Source organism: Myotis yumanensis, unplaced genomic scaffold (genome assembly GCF_028538775.1).
Source record: "Myotis yumanensis isolate MYYU_CA2020_CCGP unplaced genomic scaffold, mMyoYum1.0.hap1 SCAF_1, whole genome shotgun sequence".
Classification (NCBI taxonomy): domain Eukaryota; kingdom Metazoa; phylum Chordata; class Mammalia; order Chiroptera; family Vespertilionidae; genus Myotis; species Myotis yumanensis.
In genome coordinates, this window is record NW_027223752.1 from 220,686,047 (window position 1) to 220,701,893 (window position 15,847).

The 15,847-nt window shown below is 38.6% G+C and overlaps 1 pseudogene; it reads left to right on the forward strand.

Moving 5' to 3' along the window:
* Positions 1 to 1,813: 1,813 nt before the first annotated feature.
* On the forward strand, positions 1,814 to 11,323 carry LOC138996066 (probable RNA polymerase II nuclear localization protein SLC7A6OS pseudogene; annotated as a pseudogene).
* The last annotated feature ends 4,524 nt before the right edge of the window (positions 11,324 to 15,847 follow it).

Below are 15,847 nucleotides of genomic sequence, written 5' to 3' on the forward strand. Positions count from 1 at the left end.
CCAAACTGATAGAAGACCAACAATTTAATAATTTGCTGTAGAATGCCTTCATGTCACATAATAATAACCTTTAAAAAGATCCATGTTTTCAAAATGTCCCTGGAGATCCTCATAGAATTGAAATTACTGACTAAGTATTGTGAGCCAGAAGATATAAACTGCAGTTTGATAGCAAGACTCAGTGGCACTGGTGGCTTAGAAGAGAAGAACTAGTGTTGTTTCAGCTTAGGACATGCCCATGAGTGGTATTATTGATTTTATGAGATGAGGCTTGTAACTAAGATAAAAGCAATGGGAAAGCCAATAGGTTTCTTTCTCTTTATCTGCCCTATTACATAATACAAGAAAATAAGTTATTAAAATATATAAATATTTTTAAATAATGTTAATGGTGGAGTGAGAGGTGGTTTTTATAATTGTTTTTTAATAATCATACATGATGAAGTACCCAGATCATTACTTTTCAGGATGTCAGAAACAGGAAAGAATAATTTTTAAAATGTCATACTTAAAAACACAATCAGTTTTTATATATCTAGGGCGGGTATATGGTCACATGTTATGCTCTAGATTTTCTTTAAAATTATATAACCAGGTATGACTAACTGTAAAATGCCATTTAGCTAGTTTATTTCCTGCTGTCATTGGTTTAGTAGTTCTCACTAACTACCCTCAAAGTATTTATTCTCAGAAATGGCATTTCTGAAAGCAAATATAATAATTTATGTTAGTTTTATTATTGATATATCATTGCTTTCTCAAAGTTTTTGGTCCTGGAACTTTAGTTTTTAAATTAATTGTAATATGCTTATTTCATCAGACATCATTAAACCTTAGCTTTTTATCAACCTGCATTTTATGTTCACAACACTAAGGATAGAGCAACACACTGATGAATGAGGTGTTGAACATGGGCATTTTTTGTTTATTGTTCTGTCTTTATTATCAGTCTTCCACAAAATATTAGTGAAACAATGGAAATTTAATCTTTATTCGGTGACTTTTAAAAACATAAAGGAAGTAATGATAGTAGCATGCACTTAAATCATTAGGATATCTCTAAAATAATAAATTAATGTCTAAGTTTAATGAAGGTATGGGGGAGGGGAGACTTGAGTGTAACCAAAATACAAAAGGAGCTAGGAAACTTACAAATTGTGTATTATCCATGTACCTTGAACTTAAAAAATTACTGCCGCATCGTAAACATTTAATATATTCAAGAAATATTGTTTAAATGAATGATCTAAATGGATGCTTGACAGTTTTTCAAGGTAAAACTTGAGAATCATATCCATGTATTGTATTAACAAGGTGATACTCCCTCTTTTGATTCATAAGAACTGTTTTCCGTGTTAACCAATGTCATCTACTTACGGTATACATAAAAATTTAAAAAAACAAATTTAATTTGTTTAAATTTAATTTGCTTTGCTCTATCCTTAGTGTTGTGTACATAAAGTGCATATTGATAAAATGACTCATGCTTTCTAAGGTTTAAAGATGTCTGATGAAATATGCAATATAATTGCTATATTACAATGAATTTAGAAAACTAAAGTTGCAGGACCAAAAATTTTGAGAGAGCAATGTTCTTTCAATGACAAGACTAAGGTGAATTATTGTATCATCAATTTGCTTTAAGAAATGCCCATTTCTGAGAATGAATACGCACTCCCCCATATACCCACAAAACAGAGGTCTCTATGTCGGACAATCTGTGCATATCTAAACAATAGAGCACAGCATATCAACAGGAAAGGTGGGTGCCAAGGGGACATGGCTTTGTATCATGCTGTGAGCAGTACGGAACATGGCCTTTGTCACCTGGCAGAATCCAGATTTAGCTGGTGGCAAGGAGTTTAATGTTTGCTGGGCAAATCCAAACTGTTATTTTAACTTAGTGTACATGTCTGTTTCCTAAAAATATGCTGATTTATTTTATTGATTAATTTGAAAAACAAATAATGTCTCCTATTTTACTCGGCAAGAGAATAGAGCTCTTTTTAATTTAAATGGAATAGCTTTTTTAAGAAAAATACATGGAAACTGCTGAAACATATTGTATATGACTCCTATAGTAAAATCACTACCACTTGTCTTCTTTATAGTTTTTCCCAGGTCCTTGTCAATAGTGTTTTTTCTTTTTTTTACTTTATTCAAGGCTATTAACACAATATTTTGTTTTAAGTATGGTTCTAAAATAACAACGAAAATCTGTCACTTTTTTTCCACCAACACTACTAAGTGGATTCTTTCCCCTGATGTTGCTTATACATCATCTGCTTTGTCTTTGAAAAGGATGAGGGCTACCTTTTTTCCATAATACTATGCTTTACAGAGTTCTAAACTTGTTGACTTTTAAACACTGAGCAGTAAACAACTAGAGTGCATGTTCCAAGGTACCAATCTACATATTCCTAGATATTATTTTTATATTTTTATATGTTAAAATGAAAATCACTGAAGTGCAAAACAATGGTTTTAGGCAATAGCTCTATAAAATTGTCCTTTGTCAGAATGATTTCATTCCCATACACATTGATTATTGTTTTACACTTATTTTCTGAATATGTTTATATAATGAATATCTGAACACTAAGTTTTGTTATAAATGGTTCTAATAACTTTAAGACACATTGAGTATATTAGGCCAATCTCTGTTTTTTTAATTCCTTTACATTATTTTTTGCTTGTTTGTTTTCAATGCATTCTTATAATCAATGAACTTGAAGTAATTTGAAAGTCAATATTACTGCCACTTTCTCTTTAACTGCTAGAAATAATGAATATAGTTCATAGTTAACTGTCCCAGAAAAATCTTACATTTTATTCTTATTAATATATATTTTTAGGTCTGGGTAATTAGCTTAAGTATTATAGTAATTTTCACTATGTGCTAGGCAGAGAGTAAGATGGAAATACACAATTTATAATCTCTGAATAACTCTTAAAACATGGTCTTTCATTCCAAATACATTTTTTTCTGAACTGTTTATGCCTCAATAAAATAAAAACTTTTAGTCAAACTACATTCCATCTATACAATCAGTGTTAGGAAGTCATCTGGCAATGATTTGCCTTAGAGTTAACATGGAGGTATCACTTTGTAACATAGAGATATGGATGGTATCACAATTGAGTTTTATATAACTTTTGTGTTTTGTATAAAGTGATTTCTCACTGAAAAAGCTTTTTTATCAGGGACAGATTTAGAATTTAGCAAAACTCTGCAACTAACAATGTAATTTATTCCTATGGCAAAAAAACACACAAAACCCTTAAATGAAATACAAGACAATTTCTTCATTTGGATAAGAAATGTAGTGATCCCAATAAGTTTATTGCACACGAAATTGTAATGTACAAGTGCTCATTATAGTATAGTACTGTAGGATTCTAAATAAATTCTATAAAAGAATTCTACTACTAAACTGTAGAAAATATGCACTCTTTTCCTCCATAAACTAGTATTAGGCCATTCATTTAGCTTTCATAATTTGCTGTCCTATTCTATATAATAACGCTTATATGCAAATAAACGGAACGGCAGAACACCGGAACAACCAGTTGCTATGACTTGTGCTGACCACCAGGGGGCGCACGTGTAACGTGGCAGGTGTGGGAAGCAGGCAGCAGAGCCTGGAATAAGTGGGTGTTGACCGCTGTGGGATGGTGGAGCAGGTGAGTGGGGCCGCCAGACCAAGACAGAGCACTGGTTGCTGTCATAAGGGTGAGCCTCTGGTGGTTACTGAAGATTATTTGCTCCCACACACCATGGTCCCTTCCAGCACTTGCACCTACTGCCAGCACCAGCCCTGCTCACACCCACTGCTGGCACTGGCCCCACTGGCACCTGCTGCTGTCACCGGCCCCAATAGCTCCACACCATCAGCGGGTGCAAGCGGGGCCAGCGCCATCAGTGCGTGGGGAGCAGCCTGGGCGGGAGTGGAGAGTAAGGCTGCAGGCAGACAGGGAACTGTGAGCCGTGGTGGGAGGGGCCTGGCTGGGATGCGAAGGATGGGCTGAGACCCGCCCCATGCCCACTGCAGCCTCGTGGCCCACAGTTCCTTTCAAGGTGCACAAATTCGTGCACTGGGCCCATAGTTTAATATAAGCTTTTACTCATTTAAACATGCATCAGGTTCTGCCCAGTGTGGCTCAGTTGGTTGGAGGGTCGTTCCATACACTAAAAGGTGGCAGGTTTAATTCCTGGTTAGGGCACATACCCATGTGTGGGTTCAATCCCAGGTTGGGGCACATTCAGGAGGCAACCAACTGATAATTCTCTCTCACATCAATGTTTTTCTGTCTCTCATTTCTTCTCTCTAAAAAAAATTGTTTTACTGCTCTATATTTAGACATAAAAGAAATACATATTAAAATCACAATGAGATATGCTTACATATCTATTTAAATAGCTAAAATTATTAAGGTTGTTCATACCTGCTCAAGGAAAGGTTGTGAAGCAACAGAATACAAACTGCTGATGGCATTAATATCATACGACCACTTTGGAAAAATATTTTAAATGTTAAATGTGTCCCAGTTATATAAACTAGCCACTTTACTCCTGGCATTTACTCAAGAAAAACCATGCTTAGATTCATCCATAAACCTGTACATGAATTTCTTATCTGCTTTATTTTTCAATCACTAATATTTATAAAGAATATAAATGCCCATCAACACAGCAATGATAAAAAATATGATATATTCATACAAAATAATACTTCTCAGAATTAAAAAAAAATGAACTATTGATTTACACATCTATGGCATTCTTAAAATAATTGTGCTGTGAGAAAAAAACCCAGACAATAAAAAAAATATATATATATATACTGTGTGAATCCATTTCTGTAAAAATTTAGAAAATATTAACCAATCTGTAGTCACAGAATGTCACCTATTATATCAGTCTTCTTTTGGTGGCCTTCTTCTGTGTTCCCATAATTCCCTACACTTGGATCTCATAGCATTTGTCACTGTATTGAAACCTGATTTTTTTTTCTTCTGTCTTGGTATAGCTTCCCTGAAGTTATGGACATTTGAACTCTCAGCTATTAGCAGAAATTCAATTCGCAAGTAAGTTTTCAAATATAAAAGCTTGAGTTTTACAATGATATCTAAGCTTTTAAGTGATCTAGCCACTCACTTAACCCCGTGACCTCATTCCCGGGTACTCCTCACTCACTCACAGAGGCCACCTTGCAATTCCTCAGACATGCCGGGCATGTTCTAACCTTAAGGCCTTTGCAATAGCCAATTCCTTTGTCTGGAGTGGTCTTACTGCTGAAAGCTCTTGACAAACCCTCTCACCTTTTCATATTTTTGCTCAAATGTCACCTGCACTATAACTACCCTAAGCTTCCTATTTAAAATGTTAACTCCCATCCCTTCCCAGTATCTTCATTTTTCTCACCATGACCTATTTTCCCCCATTGTGCCCTTCATCTTTGATCATACTATGTAACTTCCTTATTTAGGAAGTAGTTTTTGTTTACTGTGCCTCCCATGTTAAAAGCTCCGAAAAAGCCAGGTGTTTTGTCCAACCATTGTCATCAAAAGTAGTAGCAGCCACATAGACATTTGGTAAGTTACTGAATAAATTAATGTTGAGAGAATGCATAACTTAAAAAATCATTTTGACAAAATTTTCCTCCAAAAAAAAAATTATGGAAAACATAGCATAAATTAACTTTCAAAAATATTCTATAGCAGAGAACAGACAATATGTGTGAACTTTAAAGAAACAGTCGTATAAATTACCAATTTGTAACTATTCAAAACCACATATTTCACACTTCTACATCCTCTCTAAAAGTCCTCAATGGGAATAAATAAAAATAATAATTGTTTTTGTAAATAATTTAATAAAATAAAAGTTTTGTTCAGTTATACAGAGTATCTTCAGTAATCACAATAAATGCTTTTAATAAGTGCAAAATTATAATTCTGAAGTGTACTAAATTTAAACCATGTGCTCAGGATGAGATGAGAATAAACATCATTTTTCCAAATAAGCAATATGTATTTCCTACTTGAATCAAATCATATAAATTTTTTCATAGTGGCAATAAAAGAATATGGAACCACAAGTAATAGTCATATTTTAGATATCTAAAAACCTTCAAAATGAAGAGTATATATATATATATATATATATATCTTCCTTTTTTTGAAAATGAGTTTTTTTAATTTTAATTACAGTTACCATCCAATATTATATTTATATTAGTTTCAGATGTATACCCCAGTGATTAGAAATTATACAGCTTACTAAGTGATCACCCCCATAAAGCCAGTTAGTCCCCATCTGACACCATACATAGTAATTACAATATTATTGATTATATTATCTATGCTGTACTTTAGATCCCCATGGCTATTCTGTAATAACCAATTTATGCTTTTTTATTTAATTAATTATTATTTTTTCTTTATTGATTAAGGTATTACATATGTGTCCTTATTCCCCCATTTCTCTCACACACACACACTCATGCCCTCACCTCCCTGGTGTCTGTGTCCATTGGTTAAGCTTATATGTATGCATGCATACAAGTCTTTTGGTTAATCTCTCCCCCTTACCCCCACCCTCCCCTACCTTCCCTCTGAGGTTTGATGGTCTGATTGATGCTTCTCTGTCTCTGGATCTGTATAAATATCACATGATCTCACTCATTTATGGAATATAATGAACAACATAAACTGATGAACAAAACAAAAACAATTTTTACTTCTTAATCCCTTCACCTTTATCATCCATCTCCTGGACCCCCCTCCCATCTGGCAACCATCAAAATAGTCCTCCCATTTATGGGTTTGTTTCTATTCTGCTTGTTTACTTTGTTTTTCAAATTCAATTGTCTGTAGATGTATACTTATTATATTTTATTGTTCATATGTTTTTCTTCTTCTGAAAGAAGACCCTTTAACATTTCATATAATATCGGTTTGGTGGTGATGAAATAAATGCTACATAATGACAGAATGACAGGATATGACAAATAGCATTTTAAAAGCTTCTCATAACGAAACTGAAGGTGTAATTTCCCTATAATTTAATATATGCCATTAATTTTCTATATCTGGATATAACATATCACCAAACCGATGTTCATTATGGACTAAATCATTTTTTACTAGTAATAGAACATAATAATTTAAATCTACATTTATTAATTAGTTTTCAATCTAACATTCATAATCCAGCTAAGTATTTTATCAGCTGTCAATAAAATTTTTAAACAAAGGAAATAGTGGTATTTTGAGAAGTATATTTCTTTCAAAATTACATCTAAGTGAAAATATTTGCCAATGTTTTTAAAAACTTTAAATTTAATTTTATAAACTATATCTGATCAATACACACATAAAATTTGCTGAAAAACAAGGGAAATTGCAACATATGTATTTGATCTTTGTTGACGGTCTGATAAAGAGCAATTACTTGCATTATTTGTATTGAGATATGTCAAATAATAGAAACTGAACACTGGCATAACAATGTAGTTTTTTAAGACAATAGCTATTGGCAAAATACTGAAACAAGCTTAAGCTGCTAGATGCCTCCTCTAAAGTCAATTTTGGAGAAACGTTTTGAGTGAGAAAAAGATGTGTTTCGGATACTAACAACAACAAAACAACAACAAAAGGAAACTGAAAAATCCTTGAGAACACTCAAAGCTGTCTTTGACTGATTTAAGCTCTGTTTTTGCCTTTGGGACAGATTTTAACTAACCTCTCACTGCAGAAATTAGCCCAAATCATAAGAGAATATCAGGACTACGCAAAAGTCTTGCAGGGTAGAGACTTGAAAATTTTTTGGAGAGACTAGTTGCCTAAGGTATTGTCTCTTCATGCTTTTCCCTCCAAACACCTAGGACTGATGGATGATAAATTATGAAAATTGCTTTCACCCAATGATGCTTCTTTATAAGAATGTGCAAACTTGCAAATGCCCTTTGTTTAACTTATGCATAGCTTGCATAGTATGTCCTCATGCCATATTATTTGCATGTGTAATGTCCTGAGCTACTTTCATTCAAGATCATGTGGCCACTTAGCAAATGTATAGCTTTGGGTAAGTTCATAGATCAAACCCTTGTATAGAAACAAGAACATGACCACCCATACCAACCAAGGACAGTTGTGATGCAGTGGGGGCTTGATAAATCACTCCACACAACTGATAGATGAAGGGGAATTGGGACAGGCTATTTTTAGTCTGTACAATATCATTTTTTATTTTTATTTTTTAAATTTAAATCATTTAATGTTTAAAGTATTACATATGTCTCCTTTTTCCCCCATTGACCTCTCCTTGGCTGCTCTCACCCCCTACCACATGCCCTCACCCCCCTACTGTCTGTGTCCACTGGTTAAGCTTATATGCATGCATACAAGTCCTTGGTTGATCTCTTACCACGCCCCCCCTTCTCTGCCTTCCCTCTGAGATTTGACAGTCTGTTTAATGCTTGTTAGTTTTAATTTTCGGTATAATTTTCCAAGGCATACACTTAATTTATTTTTAATGTAAATTGTGAACATTTTAAAGGCCTAAACAGAAATATATGTGTGCAACTATAGAAATCAATCAAATTTGTAACAGCAAAAATTATGAGAGTTGATTTACAATTAGACAGCCTACTGTGGAGTAGAGTAAAAAAGAGGTTCTCTGAAAAGTAACCTTATAAGGTGATCTGATCATAAATTTCAAACTGGGCAGGTCATGGTGGGTAGTTAGGCTCCAATATATAACTTTTTAGTAAAAGGGTTATCATTGTTTTAAGCAATCCCTGTCCATTGTGTCTGAGTATCTAGGTTAGCACACCATTGAAAATAATCCATAAACACTCTCTAGAGAGCACATCATCTCATTAACTATTTGCTAATCCATCCTGGTCTTGCTTCCTCCCACCTCCATGTAATCTTCCTTACCTTTCCTCCTTAATTTTAAAAGCATAAAAGAAGCTGAAAACCTTTACTCTCTGAAGCATTTGAGATCTTGCTCCCTGGCATATGTCATCAGTTTGTCTCAAACAAACTCTTATAAAAATTCTCTACAGGTTCATGCAGGATGTTTCTTATGTTAACACCTCTATGAATTGCCAGACAGAATAATCAAACATTAGTTAAAACACATACACACGCACACGCATACACACACACAAAGTAATCAGTATAATTTACCCAGGGTGCATTGCTTCGAGTTGTCCATATAATCAGTGGTCAGTTACTGATCAAGGTCTATAATTTGGATTGAATGTCACACAATTCTTAAAAATTGGGATTTGCCGACACCAGTTTGGCTCAGTTGATAGAGCGTCGGCCTGCGGACTGAAAGGTCCCAGGTTCGATTCCCTTCAAGGGCATTTACCTGGGTTACGGGCACATGCCCAGTGGGAGATGTGCAGAAGGCAGCTGATCGATGTTTTTCACTCGTGGATGTTTCTAACTCTATCTCTCTCCCTTTCTCTCTCTAAAAAATCAATAACATATATTTTTTAAAAAAAGAAGAAGAAGAAAGAAACATTGGTAAGAGAGAAGTGGCCAGAATTGAACAGTTTGGCCATCGCTCTTTCCACTCAGCCAACCTGATGAACAGAATAAACTGGTGATTATAATAGAATCAGGGTCGTAGAAAGGGAGTGGACTGACTATTCTTGGGGGGCGGGGGGAGGGGGAGAGGGGTATGGGGGACCCGGGAACAGACTGGACAAAAATCGTGCACCTACGGATGAGGACAGTGGGGGGGCGGGGGGTGAGGGCTGAGGTTGGGGTGGGAACTGGGTGGAGGGGAGCTATGGAGGGAAAAAGAGGAACAACTCTAATAATCTGAAGAATACATATTCAATTAAAAAAATAAAAGGGAAAAAACCAGTTTCGATGGTTGTACCAGAATGGGGTTTAGAGCCCAGTCAGCCTGACCTCTGCTTCGCCCTCTAATGGGGACTCCAGAGGCGCCCAGTGACTCCTGAGGAATCTGGACAATGTCAAGGGTGATGGCTCAGCCTCAATTGCATACCCATAATACCCTGCGCAGAGTACAATCCTTTTCAAGTTTTAAAAGACTTTTTTTTTTACCTGGTCCTTTTTAAGTATAAGGAACTTACTTGAAAAACATCTTGTGCAAACTTTGGGCAGAAAATACCTCTATTTCTGAAAGGCCACCATAAGTGAACTAGGCGTTGGAGGTCTGGGGGAAAGGAACTCTGGCGATGCCAAGGGCGCTCTGGTTTCTTCTCAGATGGGATTGACCTTTCGCCCTTGACTGGAGATTTCCGCGGAGAGGAGCGGTTTTCTCTTTCCTGTCTTTTAGGTGCTGTTTTGTGGATTGTTTGAAGGAGAGTCCACACCTTTGGGAGCCTCTGGACCTGCTTCACGACCACCAGCAGCTGTGGAGGCTGGTCGCACGGCTCTGCTCCGTGTGAAGAGGAAGCGCAGCGAGGAGCCCGCCGAGGCCCTGGTCCTCGCCTGTAAGCGCCTCAGGACAGATGCAGTGGAGTCGGAGGTCCAAAGGACGGCCCCCGAGGGTCTGGAGAAAGTAGCAGAGACAAGTGTCTTCCAGTGGGTGGCTACCGTGTGCTCCCAGGAGGACCCGGTCCAGCCGCTCCTGCGCGCTCTGCCCCAACCCCGGGCCACCCCTCAGCGTCTCCGCCACAAGCTCCGCGCTTCCACTCGCAAGGTCCAGCAGGAGGGTCGCTACAGGCTAGTGTCTAGCCGCCGACCCTCGGACCTTCTCTCGGATGACCTGGAGTCCGAGAATGCGTGGGAAAACCCACAAGCCCACAGTGACGCAGGCTTCCAGCTGTTGGATCTGGTCCACGAAGAAGGAGACCCAGAGGCCGCCTCCTGCAAAGGACCTGACCCAGATGTGACCCTTTGCAATGCTGGAGAGTTGCTCCGCGAGCGGTTGACTATATCTGAGGATGGACCACGTGTCCGGCACCGGGAGGAACACAAGGATGACTATGTGTATGACATTTACTACTCGGAGACGGCCACTCCAGGATGGACTGAGAAGGTCCTCTCTGTGCAGCCCTTCAGGCACGAGTGGGAGCTGGTGCATGATGGCGAACAACTAGAGGACGTTGAGGAAGAGGAAGATGATGAGAATAGTGAGAATAATTGGCGCAATGAGTACCCAGAGGAGGAGAGCAGTGATGGAGATGAAGATTCCGGAGGCTCTGATGAATGCGACAGCCTCAGTGAAGAGGAAAGAGGCAACAGCAGACCACGGATGTGGGGCAAATACCCTGTGCATGTGCGGAAGGAGTTTGGCCATGACGGCACTGATGACCTGGACTGGGACTGAGGATCCTGTGACAACCATGAGGTTCTATCACAGGCCCTTGAGGGCTTGGACTGCCTTATCAGCCACCCTGGCAGTGGGTTTCCTGGCATAACACACGCAAGGGGGAAGCATGTCCAACACAGCACCATCATAGCAGTGAAAAAGGGTGCTGAAGGAGTATCTCTTTTCCATTAATACTAGGATGCTTTGCCTCACTCAAGTGACCCTACAATCTAGGGTCAAAAAACAAAACAAAAGTTGAAACCGGTTTGGCTCAGTGGATGGAGCGTCGGCCTGCGGACTAAGGGGTCCCACCTGGGTTGCGGGCACATCCCCAGTGGGAGATGTGCAGGAGGCAGCTGATCCATGTTTCGCTCTCATCCATGTTTCTAACTCTATCTCTCTCCCTTCCTCTCTCTAATAAATCAATAACATATATATTTTTAAAAAATTGGTATTTATATTTTAAAAATGGTGGGATTTTTGGTTCTTCATTGTGTCTTAAGAAATTGTATATGTCCATCTTTATTGGAAGTAATTTACAATGCATGTTATGTCATTTCAATCATAGCACCTCTAGAGATTTAACTGCCCATTTCTGAATGTCCTTTATACAATGTAACAAAAGAAGGAAAAATCAATAATGATTCATGAAATTTGTTATGATTCACAAGTAGTTTAGGAGCTTGTGCAATAATGTAAATCACTTTATTTCAGTTGACTTTTTTTATACTAAGACTTTCTCAAAGAAAGAAGGAATGATTTATCATTTCTATCTAACTCCTTACCTCATCCTGGACCAATAAGACATAGTTCAAAGAGCAACTACTTCCGGTATCACTACTTACACAATTCCTACCATACTATTTAATTTAGTGAAATTCTGTCCAACTACATTAACTTGATCTAGCAAAAGACAAACATACCAAAAGACCAACTTTAATTTACATAATTTTCCAAACTCTGCACTTTTTGAATGGGACCCAATGAAGTATTTTCAAAAAAATAAAAATAAACAAAAAATGCCAGAAGCACTATTAGGTCAGCCTTAGGCAAAAGGTGACTTAGAGCTCACCTTACTCTCCCCTAAGGAGTATATTGCAGACACTGAATCTACTACCCTGAGGCAGTGATTTCAAATTCATAGGTTAGAAAGTTTTAAGAGATGTTTGTGTGGGTTCATTTCATTTATGATCTGACTGAAATTTTGTTACTTGTACATTTCAATACTTGATTTTCAAGGAATAATAACTATGTTTTAAATTCATGCTGGTATTTGAAAACTTGGATAATTTTACTAAAATTGGATATCCCTTCAGCCTAGGAAACAGAAATTATAAAATGCTAATACTTTACAGAGCTGACATGTTTGACTAGTTGAAGCTTCAGCATAAATCGAATGGAAAAAGTGTTTTAATGAACAATATTTTCTATAAGTAAATTAGAATGCATGGGAGACCTAAAATAAATTGAAATGACTAGACTTCAACACAATCTTTTTTTTTTTAAATATATTTTATTGATTTTTTACAGAGAGGAAGGGAGAGAGATAGAGAGTTAGAAACATCCATGAGAGAGAAACATCGATCAGCCGCCCCCTGCACACTTTCCACTGGGGATGTGCCCGCAACCAAGGTACATGCCCTTGACCGGAATCAAACCTGGGACCCCCCAGTCCACAGGCCGAAGCTCCATCCACTGAGCCAAACCGGCACGGCTCAACACAATCTTCTTTTCAATTCAAAATGCATTTTAAAGTGAGTTGTATACCTCTACTTTTGAAAATATCAACATTTGACAAGACAGTGGGCAAAATTTTTTTTGAGATTTTAGGGACATTGATATTCTTACCTACCAGATAAATAATGGTTGAAATTTTTGATCATGGATTCTTGCTAAAATAATATATTACCAAAGAGGAGTACTATTATGAATTTTATTGATTATTATAGACTAGGGGCCCGGTGCACGAAATTCATGCACTGGGAGGGGGGGGGAGTGTCCCTCAGCCCAGCCTTCCCCCTCTCATATACTGGGAGCCCTCAGGCGTTGACCCCCATCACCCTCCAATCGCAGGATCGGCCCCTTGCCCAGGCCTGATACCTCTGCCAGAGGGGTCAGACCTGGGCAGGGGACCCTCATTTCCCCCCGATCACTGGTTCTGCCCCCCGTCCAGGCCTGATGCCTCTGGCCCAGGCATCAGGCCTGGGCAGGGGACCCCCAGACCCCTCTGATTGCTGGCTCTGCCCCTGGCCCAGGCCTGATGCCTCTGGCCCAGGATTCAGGCCTGGGCAGGGGACCCCCCTATCTCCCTGATCACTGGCTCCACCCCCACCCAGGCCTGATGCCTCTGGCCAAGGCATTAGGCCTGGGCAGGGGACCCCCAGCTCCCCGTGGTTGCAGGCTCCGCCCCTGCCCAGGCCGGACGCCTCTGGCCAAGGTGTCCGGCCTGGGCAGCGGGCACCTGCAGCTGCAGTGGCCCCATGATCATGGGCTCCACTTTAGGCCCAGGCAAGGGACCCCTAGCCCCCGGGACTGCCAGCTTTGCCCATGCCCAGCTCCCATCGCTGGCTCCACCCCTACTTCCAGCTATCACTGGCCAGGGCGGCAAAGGCGCCCGATTCTCCGATCATAGCTGGGGGGCAGGGCTCTTAGCTCCCCCTGGGTTTCCAATCACTGTCAGTGGCAGGGGCCTACTTCCTGCTTTCCCTTTCACCTCCCTGCATTGTGCCTACATATGCAAATTAACCACCATCTTTGTTGGCGGTTAACTGCCATCTTAGTTGGCAGTTAATTTGCATATCACCCCGATTAGCCAATGAAAAGTTTAGCAGTCGTACGTTAATTACCATGTTTCTCTTTTATTAGATTAGATCATAAGGATATAACAACATAAAGAAGAGTGAGAGAAACATGACATCAATAAGGGCATATGAGATGCTAATAAAAATACCCCCAAAAATGTCCTTCTTATATTTCTCAAGTTAACACAATATGACAGATCTCAGGAAGGTTTCTTAAAATTATTGTTTTCTAAACTCATTCTGATAACTCCTTTCTACTTTTGAATTTAGAGGTTAAGGTATGTGACATATATTACACAAAAAAATAACCTCAAGGAATTATTAAAAAAAACTTCTGAAAAATACGAACCCAAAGGGATTTTCTCCGTTCTAATTTAATATATCAGTTATGATAATTCACCTATTTTATACAGTGTATCAGACAATAATAACATTTTAGCAGTCATACCTGCTACATTACATGCCATCTTTCAAATGCACTGTTCAGGGACAAGCAAATAAACAAGCAAACTGTAGTTTAAGCAACTACCTGCATAAGTATAGGACTATGTCAGACAATCTTTTGCTCATAATATAGCAATGCACAGAAATCATGCATGATCTGTGATGGACATGGCGATGAAGTGGAATTGTCTGCAATGTTAATAGTAGTCCCCTTTATGGGGGATAAGTTCCAAGATCCCCAGTGGATGCCTAAAACTGTGGTTAATATCTAACCCTATATTTACTGTGTTTTTCCTATGCATACATACCTATGATGAAGATTAATTTATAAATTAGCCATAGCAAGAAACTAAGAGCAATAACTGAAAATAAAATAAAGTGATAGTAAAAACAATACTGTAGTAATAAGAGTTACGTGAATGACTTTGGGGCCATTATTAGGTAAAATAAGGATCACTGGAACGCAAGAACTGTGATAGCAAGATGGCCAATCTGATAACTGAAACGGCTCCTAAGTCACTCATGAGTGGGTAGTGTTTACAACATGGATATGCGGGACAAGGGATGACTCACATGCTGGGTGGGATGGAGTGGGCCAGGGAGAGATTCCATTACACTACTCTGAATGGTGTGCAAATTAAAACGTATGGATTGTTTATTTCTAGAATTTTCTGTTTAATAGTTTCTGATCACAGTTGGCCATGACAAGGGCAATGGCAAATAAGAGGGGACTACTATATGCAGTATCTTCATAAATTATAAAACATGATATAGCAATACAAAATCCAACAACAAAATTACCCAGGTTGCAGTCATTAATTATTTGTTTATGTATGTGTAGATCAGAAGTTTAGTAAACAGTCAATCTGTCATCGGCTGGGGAAATCTTCTTGTCCCCACCCATTCCTAGTGGGAATGAACTTCTTGTGATATCCTAAGAAGAGAAATTCTCTGAGACTCACACAGGAGGATGAGATAGTGTAGAAAACTTTATTTCTATGGACTCAAACCCCTGAGTTTTCAAGGTCCCATTTCCTTCAGTCCCATCGTAGAAGAAGTCCCATTCTGCTTTCAACAGAGCTAAACATCAAAGCCAGTGTCCAGAGTTTCCATGCCATGTAAGGGCATAGTCCAATCCAGCATCCGGCTAGCTTAGTTTGTATCTCCCACTGCAGTCCATCAGTCCATTGCATGTGGAGTCCGCATGGATGTGTGCCATGTGGCTATGGAGGGAACTTGGGCAAGAGCAATGTCAAAGGAACCAGAGAGCGAAGAGAGAGCTCCATTGTCAGTGGGA